The 12,885-nt window shown below is 36.7% G+C and overlaps 2 pseudogenes; one reads left to right on the top strand and one right to left on the bottom strand.

The window, feature by feature from the left end:
* The window catches only part of LOC139002459 (CREB-binding protein-like), a 76,137-nt pseudogene that overhangs the window by 43,759 nt on the left and 19,493 nt on the right, over positions 1–12,885 (bottom strand).
* LOC139004697 (small nucleolar RNA SNORA2/SNORA34 family) lies at positions 582–695 on the top strand (annotated as a pseudogene).

Here is a 12,885-nt window from a genome sequence, read left to right as displayed (position 1 = left end):
TGTTGATATTTACTGCTGTGTTGCTGACAATTACCTGAAAGAGAAGTTGGGGTGCTTCACTGGGCTGGAAAAAGTTTAGCTACATCAGAAAGCATGTCTAATTAAGCAAGTTTATTCTATATCTATAAAAGGCTAAGTTGACTCACTCATGCACAATACATATAAAGCTCTCACTGGAGCCAACCGCACATGTGTGTTTCGATCTGTCATTGTTGATCATGAATTTGGTTGACACTTCTATTATAGAGAAAGGGCAAATAGCGATATTAAAATATTTCTTCTAATTAATTTCCTTTTAATGTGCACAAATCCGTGCACCAGGACACTAGTAATTAAATATTTTTGATCTATGAAAGATATTTTTAGGAGAATAAAAAGCAAACCAACTGAGATAAAATATTTGTAAATCACATATCTCACAAAATACTTGTATTCACAATATATTATGAACTCTCAAAACTCAACAATAATAAAAAAACAATAAAAGAATGGACAAATTTTTGGACACATCATCAAAAAATATATACAGATGGCAAACAAAAACATGAAACACAATGAGATACCACTACTTGCCTATGAGAATGGCTAGTATTAAAAATCCATAAGCAGGAGCCTAAAGAAATGTCTTTCTGAGGTCTGTTGGCCATTTCAGAACTTAGGAAATGTAATGGTCAGTTCATTAGAAAGAAACATCTGAAAAAAAAAATCCATAAATAGGTAACTGATCATACCAAATGCTGGTGAGGATTTTGAGCAACTGAAACTCTCATACATTGGTGGTAAGAATGAAAAATTATACAGACACCATAAAAAGCTGGTTGATAATCTCTTGAAAAGTTAAACATACACACTTATAACGCTTAGCAATTTATTTCTATTTATTTACTCAATTAGAAACAGGCTATTGATTATACTGAATATGAGCTTAGTGTATGACAGAGACGGCATTACATATTACTTGGGAAATGATGGACTATTTAATAAAATGGTGATGGAAATTAGCTTTGCATGGTAAGAGATACAACTAGATCTTTACCCCACATTTCATACACGTGTGTGCGTGCACACACACACATACACACACATTCACACACAAAAATAAATTAAGACCTCAACATGAATTATTAACTTTGCAATTATTAGACCTAATATATAAAGGAATAGATCAATATATTAGGGTGAAAGAGAATTTCTAAACACAAAACTACAGGAGATAAAAGATTCTAAATTTGAGAACATTATAATAAAAAATTCAATGTGAATAAAACTCTTTAAACAAAAAGGAAACAAACAAAAATACCACAGATTGGGAGATTTTATAGCACACATAACTGACAAATTAGTACTATCCAGAACATAGACATAATTTCTCTTTAAAAAATCAAGAAACAAAAATTTTAGTCAAAAAGTGAACAAATGATATAAATAAAATGTTATAAAAATCTGAATAGCTGTTAACGTATGAAGTATATTCATATTTATAGTTAGTCCTTCAGGAGCAAAATTGATTAAAAACTATGGCTCATTAATACAATGGCATACTATATAGCAATTTAAATATTCTATACAAATAAATCTAAAACATAGTGTTGAGAGAAAAAAAAAGCAACTTGTAAAAGACCTTTAAAGGAACACCAAAAATGTGCATTTTTAAATCACAGCGTAAATACAGGTATCCATGCATACATTCAAAAGTGTTAAAAAGCATTCAAAATACTGGGGGACACTGAAAACACCGAGTGCTGGTGAGGCTGTGGAGCCACAGGAACATCCAGAGTACAAAATGGTCCAACTGCTTGATAAGACAGTTTAGCCATTTCTGACAAGACTAAGCACATTCTTACCATAGGAACCAGAAATCACTCTCCTTGGTATTTACCCAAAGGAGTTAAAAACTTACATCCACATAAAAACCTGCACACAGACTGTTTATAGTTGCTTTATTCATAGCTGCCAAAACTTGGAAGTAAGCAAGATGTCTTTCAGTAGGTGAATGGATAAATAAACTTTGCACATCCAAACAATGAAAGATTATTCAGCACTAAAAAGAAATGAGCCATGAAAAGACATGGAGGAACCTTAAATGCATATTATAATCCGAAGAGGTTCATACTGTATGATTCCAGCTATATGATATTCTGGGAAAGACAAAACTACAAAGATAAAAAGATCAGTGGTTTCCAGGGTGAGACACAGGTAGACAAAGCAAAGGGGATTTCTAGGGCAGTAAAAATACTTCATATGATATTTTAATGATGGATATATATCTTTATACATTATCCAAACCCATAGAATGTACAATGCCAAGAGTGAACCCTAAGGTAAACCGGAGACTTTGGCTGATTATGATGTGTCAGTGCAGGTTCATCTTTGTTTAAAGAAAAAAAAAAATACCACTCTGGTGAGTGATATGGATAATGGGGAGGCTATGCATATGTGGGGTAGGGAGGATGTGGGAAATCTCTGTACCTTCTTCTCAATTTTGCTGTAAACCTAAAACTGCTCTTTAAAAATGCATGGAAAATGTTCATACCAGTCTCTCAAGAGTAGCTTCCTCTGAGGAAGGAGAGAGATGAAATTATGGTGAGAACTTGGGTATCAGTCGAGTTCTCCTTGTATAAGAAGTGAGTAGGGAGAAAGAGAAAGAGGGAGGAAGGGAGGGAGGGAGGGAGAAAGGATGATCTGAACTAACTATGGCAAATATTAGCAACTATTTAAACTTGGTGTGTGTATAGTTTGTGTTTGAATTTTTTCATACTTTTTAAACAATTTCTTTACAGAAACATGGCATTTCATAAATGTTTTAAACAATGTCAAAATTATTTGAACACGCATTTATCTTCCCAAATCTCTCCATTAAAGGGCAACACTCATTTACTTAATGTGCTTCTGAAAAATGAACTCTACTGCTATGTCACATATACCCCTTGTTTAAAGGCTAGGGTAAAAGGGGACATCTGTAATACTTGCAACAATAAAGATACATTTAAAAAAAAAAAAAGTATTGGAGTAAAACACCAAGCTTTAAGCATGTGGTTAAGAATTTCCCATGAAGGGAAGGGGTTATGGCTTGACACTTAAACTATATCAATTAAGATCCCTCTTTTTGATGTTTTTACACATATTGATGATTGGGTATTGTGCATTTTTTTTTCAGTATCAGATCAATATTCTAAGAACATGTCTTTATTTTGCCTGAAGAGGCAGAGCCTTAGGGGAAAAAAATAGGTCAGAGCCCTTGCCAGTGTGGCCCAGTTGGTGGGGCATCGTCCGGTGCACTGAAAGGTTGCCAGTTTGATTCCTGGTCAGGGCACAAGCCCAGGTGGCAGGCTCCATGCCCACTAGGGGGCAGACAGTAGGAGCTGATCCATGTTTCCCTGCCTCCTCATGTTTCCCTCTGTCTCCCTCTCCCTTCCTCTCTCTATAAAAATCTGTTTTAAAATATTTCAAAAATAGGTTAGATTTGGAAATTTAAAAAGAAGTCAAGGTTCTAACTGTGTGCCCCCATGTCGTTGCCCCCACTGACACCCACAATTTGTCAATGCTGCACCCAGGAAGTGGCACTCAGAAAGTCCTCATGCTGCCTCCACTCCCAGCAAGATACCAGGAGTTAACTTCCTTCAATTCCTTAAGCTTCTTTTTACAGAAAAAAAGTTTTTCTTCTCCCTTGCCAGTTATATCACTTTTTCCCCCCAGTGACTTCATGAAGCTCTTGATATGAAAGCTTAGCTTTCCTAGACAACTGTTATTCGAAATGAGAGGCTGCATGGGTCTTGTCAGCCTCCATCTTACACTATTTAATTTTCACTCTGGAGTTTGCAAAACGGCCGTTTCTATAATGCATTCCATGTTTCCGGATAGAGAAGATTGCCGGCACAGTAAATATCCATCTAAGCCTTCTTTCGCATCAACAAAACATGTCGTTTGTAGTACCCACACATCAACAGAACTTCCTCAAGCCTGCCACTATTGCTTTTTCATAATTATATTTTATAATCCTCCTTTACACACGAGAGCGCAATTCACTTCCTCCTACAATGCATTAGCATCCTCTTCAAATCCATTAGTGGTATCGCGAGCGCCACAGCATCGTTCCCTCTTCAAAATATTTTATTATTAAGTTATTGTACTGCGAACTGGGAGTCTATGAATATTTAAGCAAGGCATTGCATGTTTATGTATACACTGCCAAGACCAAAAAAAAAAAAAAAAAGTCTTATTTGCCTTAATATTTTAGCAGAGGTTTAAAAGATGCTATGTTTTTAAAAAGAGATGTTTGCTCCAGTTTAAAATGATTGATATAAGTAGTAAATAATCCATCTTTTAAAAATCCTTGATGATTTAAACCTTGCTTGTTCTTCAGTCTGCAAATAAAGTGTCAATGCTAGTTAGCAGCAGCGTAGGAACAGGGGAGCTGACTCCAGTGCCCGAGAACCCTGGAAATTTCCTCCGCACAGCTAATGCATCCCAGGGTGGCTGCTCCATGTTCGCTCCTTAGCAATTGGAACTGATGATCCCTACAGCTCAGGGACGGCTATGCTGACATGTCCATCATTGTTTACATTTTCCAAGTTGCATCAGTCTCTTGAGTTAGCTGAGTATATGTACAGATAGCAGTAATCCATTAATCTCATCCAAAATTAAATTGATGATATGGTTTGGTACATCATATATTTGAAATTCAGTGACAAAAGATGTCTGAAATGTCCATCGACAGATGAATGGATAAACAAAAATGTCCGTATGATGTAATATTTTTCAGCAATAAAAAGAACAAAGTACGGATATATTATACAGCATGGATGAAACTTGAAACCTTTCTACAAAGAGAAAGAAGCCAGTCAGAAAAGGCAACATACTATGTGATTCCATTTATATGAAATTTCCAAAATAGGCAATCTACAGAGACAGAAAGTAGATTAGTGGTTGCTAAAGGCTGGTGGGGGACGGAGATAAAGTGGGTAGGAGGTGATAACTACAGGGTCAGGGTTTCTCTTTGAAACCCTGGTGAAAACGTTCTAAAATTGACCATGGGAGTGGTACCACATTTCTGTGACTATACTAAAAGCCACTGTCCTATTTAGATGAGTAACTTGTATGCTTCATGAATTATACCTTAATAAAAATGTTATTAAAGTGAGTTGTAGTAATCTCATTTCTCTTAACATTAAAAAAAGACATTAATTCATTATGTCATCTTGGACACTCACCATCTGTCTCCCAAGTGTGTACAGAGATGGCAGTGGGATTAGAGGGACATTGATTGATGTATGGGAAGTGCGAGGAAGTGGGTAACCCATTACAGAACCCTTTTGGAGTTTTTCAAACTACATATCTCTTCTCCCAACAGTTGTGCAGTCCCCGCTCCTACACCAGGAGCCACAACTCCATGGGGAAGTGCTGAATGGGAATGGGAGTGAGTCACCTACTAAAAAGTCATTCTAAACAACTACTCTACGTGATGACATCAATAGGGTGCTTCTAAGGATGAACAAGCGTGGCGGTGAATATTGGATTTATTTAAGGCAATGTGCTCCTGCTACTATGTTTATCATTTAACAAAGACAAGCAGCACCCTTTCTCTTTAACAATGTTGTACTTTAGTCATTGGAAGTTAGTGTTTACAGTAAGAGAGGGAAATAATTATTTTAGGCAAAATAATTGAATAAGGCTGAAAATATTTGTTTTGTGTCAAGCCAAATTTGCTTTTAAAGTTCCAGAGGAAAACCAGTGTGGAGCATTGAGATCGTGTATTAAATACAGAATTATGAACCTTTTGAAGAACTGTATATTATTATGTTTCCTTCCCTGTTTGAATTACTTCTTACAGTTTTACCTCCCTTTGACCTTGGAGACCTGGTCTGTGTGTCCAGATTGCAGTCCAAAACAGAAGCAATTTGGGACTAACTCATTATTTTTTCATCTGTTGACCTCCCTCATTTTTCTTGTATGTTTGACACTCCTTGAAACCATCCTTCCTTTGTTTCCTTGATACTGTATCTGGGTACTACTGCTTCTTTTTAAGATGATACCTAATCCTTGCATACTACGTAATATACATCAGTCACTGTTTTAAGCAGCTCCTATATATTTATCCCATTTAACATTTAACCTCTGAATAACTCTATGGTATGGTGCTATTAACTCCATCTGTAAATACAAGGAAATTCAAAGAAAGAAGTTCAAGTAACTTTTCCCTTTTACTTTTTCTGGCCCATCTGTGGTTTCCGACTCCTTCACTGAACATAGGAAAGAAGAAAGGTAAGTTTTCACTCTATTGGTAGTATTGTGAGTTGGCATCCTGCTCTCTGGGTCAGGCAGGTGGTCAGAGGTACCTCTCTCATGGGTCCTTTCTTGAGTTCTTAGGAAAGTCCCCTCACTGGGAGAACTTTCACCTATAGTTTCTTTTGAAGCTGGTGATGTACTAATATTGACTCCCATAATCTCTGCCTCTGAAATCAAGATATAGATTAAATTAAATAGATTCTGTTTGTTGAAGTCAGTTTGCCTCTTCAGGAATGATCTGCTGTTAGACAGAATTTCAGATGATTCCAGGCTGATATTGTCTCTCACTTGGCTCAAATTTAGTCCAAAGGAAACATACATTTGTCTCAGCAATACCAGGTAATGCAGGCTGTATACTACAGTCACTTCCCGCTCAAGGTGTCCCATGGGAGCCAGCGGTGTATGTCATGCCTATTACATTTCTTAGGTAATAGACCATCCACTAGGTCTCCCCACTGTAAGGAACATATGCCAACTCCCAGAATTGTCTGAATGAAAGCCTTATTAACTTGAAGAACTGAACTCAAATGGTCTCTTTTATTGAGTTGAAGTGGGGAAGAACTCACAGAACACACAAAGGTCTGTGCAAACCTTCTTTCTCCCCATTCTCTTTTTCCTGTACCTTTTTATATTCCTTATTTGATAGAGGGAGTTAAAGTCTTTCTGAATTAATTATATTCGCCATGTTCTTTTAAATCTTGGTTTAGCACCAACCCATTTGGTAATCAATACCTGCACGTGTGTATGTACATAAAGATACATTCATGCTTATTTCTTTTTTAAAAATGTGTTTTTATTGATTTTTAGAAAGAAAGAGAGGAAGGGGAAAAGATAGAGAGATAGAAAAATCGATAAGGAACTTTATCAATCGGCTGCCTCCTGCATGCCCCCTAAGAGGATCAAGCCCCCAACCCAGGTAAGTGCCTGATTGGGAATCAAACAATCGAACCCCATGATTTTTGGTTCCTGGATCAATGCTCAACCACTGAGCCACACCAACCATGCCTTCTTGCTTATTTCTCATTCCTCTACAGAACTATTAGTTTGCCAATGGCAGTAACCAGGTATGTTATATTCACCACAGTACATACAGTATTTATTCCGGTATGTGGTATTTAATAGGCATTCATACAATATTTGTACAGTGAATGAATGCACAAGCACATATTTTTGGTAATTAATGAAAATATATAAAGATAGTTCAGAATGATCCCCTACCCAGCCATTACCATGAAGTCATACATGTTTCCAAAGCAATTACCATTTTTTCCACAAGAAACATTTTTTTTGCACCAGTTAAGTAATAAACATTATTTCCAGAGTTCTGCATAGTCCTGCCAAAATGTCAATCATACCATGACACAAGCAGGCATTTTAAAAAATAAAGCAATTTATAGTACAATTGCATACTAAGTGCCATAAATTCTCAGTTCGCTATACAAAAATATCAGGCCTCTCTGCTAATGAAATGAAGCAATATAATTGACAGTTATGTGATTTCATTGTAATGCACATGATATAATAAATCTGGTTACTGGAAATTCTTCAGTGCACTGTTTAAAGTATATTAATTGATTACCTTGGAGTCAGCTTATTTTGAAATTCCTGATTGTGAGCTTTAATATGAATGTACTATACATATGAAGTATATTATAATAGGTCTTTTCCAAATCCAGTGCACAGGATCAGTAGAGTAGGAGCTGTACAAAAACCTCTGTTACCATCTATTGTCAATTTGTAACAGATGCTGTGGTAATAAAAATTCCTGTTTGAAACAAATAAAATGATTCTCTATATTAGGCTTTCCATGGTGCCTATGGATTAGCAATTCCAAAGCAAGTAAAGGAAAATTACTAACTCTTAACAGAATGGGACCACACAAAAATCAAGAACAAAAATGAATTTTCTATGTGAAATTAATTTGATAATTGTGTCATGAGTTAGAATTTATTTAACTTTTAAATGCTAGGGTTTTGTTTGTTTAATTTTAAGAAGAGGGAAATAAAGGCACTGTTTTTCCTGCTGCTGTTGTTACTAGCAACACCTTAACAAGATTTATTAACTGGAAAGTCTAGTAGACATCCACAGAAAGCTTGAGATAGCACCTTTAAAATTTGTGACCAAGTGAGGAAAGTATGTTTCTCAACATATGTAGTCTGAAGTGCTCATAATATCTATCTTATATCACTTCAAGTGAAAATGTCATTCAAAATACAAATTTATTAATTATTATTATTATTTTTAATCCTTACCCAAAGATTGAGGATATTTTTTCCATTGAATTTAGAGAGAGGGTGGAAGGCACTGTGGAGGAAGGATAGAGAGACAAGAGAGAGAAACATCTAGGTGAGGGAGACACATCCTTGGTTGCCTCCTGTACTGGCCCTGACAGGGGAGGGTGGGGAGGGGCTGGGATGGAACCTGCAGCCCAGGTGTAGACCATTGACTGGGATCGAACCTGGGACCCTCCCTCCAGTGCACAGACTGTCGTGTTAACCACAGACTAACTTATTTCAGAGGGAAGGGGATGGGAAGAGATTAACCAAAGAACTTATATGCATAACCCATGGACAGACAATAGGGTGTTGAAGGCCTGGGGAGGGGTGTGAGGGAGGTGATATAATAAATCTGGTTACTGATTTAAAAAGAGGACATTTATAATACTTTCAACAATAAAGATAAATTTTTAAAAATACCAATTTATTGTAAGTATAGCCTAGGAAAAAATATATATGTTTTAATGAACCTATCTTTTAATTCAGTTGCTTGTCTTTTTATTATTGAATTGTAAGAGTTTTTTATTCTGGAAACAAGTCCTTTACCACATACATGATTAGCAAATTTCTCTCATTATGTGGCTTGCCTTTCCACTTTCTTAATATTTTCTTTGAAGCATAATATTTTTAAATGTCAATAAAGTCCAATTCATCTATTGTTTTCTTTGCTGCTAATGCTTTCAATGATGTCATATCTAAAACACACATACACACATACACAAAAACAAACAAACAAAAAATCCCAATCACCTAATTCAAAGCTAAGAATATTTACAATTATGCTTTCCTCTAGAATTTTTATATTTTAAGGCTTTGAATTAGAAATTTGAGTAAAAGGCTGAAAGTCTTTTCTTTCACCACTTTTATTCAACACCAGAGGCCCAATGCACGAAATTTATGCAAGAGTAGGCCTTCCATCCCCCAGCTGCTGGCACCGGCTTCCCTCTGGCACCCAGGACCCAAGCTTCCCTCGCAGCCCCGGCTTCATCTGGAAGGTCTTATAATATAATAATATGCTTTTATTATTATAGATTATTATAGATAATATTGAAGTCTTAGACAAGAGAAATTAGACAATAAAAAAAAATAGGAGCCATCCAATTGTGAAAGAAAGAAGGAAAATTGTCACTAGTTGAAAATGGCATGATATTATATACTAGAAGCCCGTTGCACGAAGATTCGCACAATAGGCCTTCCTTCCCCTGGCTGCTGGTGCCAGTTTTCCTCCGGCACCTGGGACCCAGGCCTTTGGTCCGGCCGCAGCAGAGATGCCAAGCCTCTTCAGTCTTCAGTCTTTGCCCACGCCTGCGTATGCAAATTAACTGCCATCTTTGTTGGGTTAATTTGCATAGTCACTCTGATTGGCTGGTGGGCATAGTGGAGTGACACCAATCTGCATGTTTCTCTTTTATTAATGTAGATAGACAACCCTAAAGATCATCCAAAAAACATTTAGAACTCATTAAAAATTTTAGTAAGCTTCAGGATACTAAATCAAAATAGAAAAATAAAATAGATTATTATACACTAACAATGGACTATCAGAAAGAGAAACTAGGACAACTATTTACAATTGCATCAACCAAAATAAAATATCTAGGTGTATATTGAGTCAAGGAGGTGAAAGAGCTGCACACTGAAAACTATAAGACATTGATGAAAAAAACTGAAGAAGACTTGAATAAATGGAATGATATTCTATGCTCATGGACTGGAAGAATTAATATAGTTAAAATTTCCATACTACCCACAGTGATCTACAGATTCAGTGCAATCTCTATCAAAATTCCAATGGTATTTTTCACAGATATAAAAGAAAAAAATTCTAAATTTGTATAAAAGTATGAAGACCCTGAATAGCCAAAGCAATCTTTTGTTGTTGTTTTGTTAATCCTCACCTGAGAATATTTTTCCCATTTATTTTTGAGGGGGGGGGAGAGTGGAAGGGTGGGGGGGAGACACACAGAGAGAAACATGGATGTGAGAGGAACACATCAATTGGTTGCCTCCGGCACATGCCCCAACCATGGCCGGGAATATAGCCTGCAACTTAGGTACATGCCCTTGACCAGAATTGAGCCCAGGGCCCTTTAGTCCAGGGGCCAATACTCTATCTACTGAGCCAAACCAGCAAAGCATGCCAAAGCAATCTTGATAAAGGAGAGCAAAGTAAGAGGCATCACACCTATTGATTTCAAACTATATCACAAAGCTGTATGATATTGGCATAAAGAAGACACATAGATCAATGGAACAGAATAGAGAGCCCATAAATAAACCCACACATAGATGCATAATAATTTTTGACAGAGGAGCTAACAATATACAACAGGAAATGAATAGCCTCCTCAATAAATGATGTTGATAAAGTGAATAGCCACATGTAAAAGAATAAAACCAGACCTTCACATTATATCATTCACGAACATCAACACAAAGTGAATTAGAGACCTAAAATGTTAGACCTGAAATGATAAAACTCCTAGAAGAAAACACAGGGTGTAAGCTCCTTGACATTGATCATAGCAATGAGTTTTTTATTTGACTCTAAAAGTAAAGGCAACAAAAGCAAAAATAAACAAACAGCATTACATCAAACTAAAAAGCTTCTGCTCAGCAAAGAAACCATCAACAAGATGAAAAGGCAACCTATGGAATCAGAGGAAATATTTGCAAACCACATGTCACTTATATGTGGAATCAGAAAAGAAAAGGCTAGAAATTATAAAACAAACAAACAAACAAACAAAACAGAAAGTAAAAAATGGCTGCCAGGGGCTCAGGGATGGGGGAAAGAGGGAGAGGTTGCTAAAAGGGTATAAACTCTGTTATAAGATAAAGTCTGAGGATCTAATGTAAAATATGGTGTCTATAATTGATAACATTATTGTGTAGTTGAACATTTTAAAAGAGTAAAACTTAATTATTCTCATCAAAAAAGAAGGGTGGTCTCCTGAGTCAACCAGAAATATTATTTCCTCCCTATCCGGTCCTACTTTTAAATTTATCAAGGGCTCCTGGTAGGACCCTTCAACATAAAGGATCCCCTGACTTGCCTAGTCTAAAAAGAAGAAGAAGAAGAAGAAGAAGAAGAAGAAGAAGAAGAAGAAGAAGAAGAAGAAGAAGAAGAAGAAGAAGGGGAAGGGGAAGGGGAAGGGGAAGGGGAAGGGGAAGGGGAAGGGGAAGGGGAAGGGGAAGGGGAAGGGGAAGGGGAAGGGGAAGGGGAAAGGGAAGGAGGAGGAGGAGGAGGAGGAGGAGGAGGAGGAGGAGAAGGAGAAGGAGAAGGAGAAGGAGAAGGAGAAGGAGAAGGAGAAGGAGAAGGAGAAGGAGAAGGAGAAGGAGAAGGAGAAGGAGAAGGAGAAGGAGAAGGAGAAGGAGAAGGAGAAGGAGAAGGAGAAGGAGAAGGAGAAGGAGAAGGAGGAGGAGAAGAAGAAGAAGAAGAAGAAGAAGAAGAAGAAGAAGAAGAAGAAGAAGAAGAAGAAGGGTGGTAAATTTGTGGGTGATACATGTTTTAATTGACTCAGTTGGAGGAATCCTGTTGTTTGTTTTTGTTTTTTACATTTTATTGATTTCAGAGAGGAAGGGAAAGGGAGAGAGATAGAAACATCAATGATGAGAAAGAATCATTGACCAGATGCCTCCTGCATGCCTCTTACTAAGGATCGAGCCCACAACCCAGGCATGTGCCCTTGACCAGAATCGAACCCAGGACCCTTCAGTCTGAGGCCGATGGTCTATCCACTGAGCCAAACCAGCTAGGGCATCCTTTTGATGTATACATGTACCAAATCATCATATTGTACACGTTAAATATTTTATCATTTTATTTGTCATTATACCTCAGTGAAGCTGAATAAATACATTTTAAAAAAATACAAATTCCTGGACCCAGATGAGATTTACTGAATCAGACTTCAAAAAATTAGAAAAGAATTGATTCAAAGCACATGCAAAACTTCTGAGAATTTTAAGCATGCATTGTTATTTTGACTCAAATCCAGAAATACAAATATACTACATCTCCAAAATTCTCCTTACTTTACGTAAAGTAAGCTGCTTTGATATTACTTACTATTGGTGAACCCATGCTGGCTCCTAGTAACTATTCCTCCATAAACTACCCCTTTAATGACCTACTACAGAAAGTTTCCAGGTTTCCTGTTAGTAACTTTAAATCATATATTTTGTCTCCTTTATACGGATTTAGTCAATATCTTCTATCTTATAGTATTTCACTCCCACATAAATTCTCAAAATATTTCCAGCAGTAATTCTGCTAGTTACTTCCATATCAGTTGTGATGCATCTAAACCCCACTGTGTGG

This window comes from Myotis yumanensis, unplaced genomic scaffold (assembly GCF_028538775.1).
Source record: "Myotis yumanensis isolate MYYU_CA2020_CCGP unplaced genomic scaffold, mMyoYum1.0.hap1 SCAF_2, whole genome shotgun sequence".
Lineage (NCBI taxonomy): Eukaryota > Metazoa > Chordata > Mammalia > Chiroptera > Vespertilionidae > Myotis > Myotis yumanensis.
This window is presented reverse-complemented; position numbering and strand designations above follow the sequence as displayed.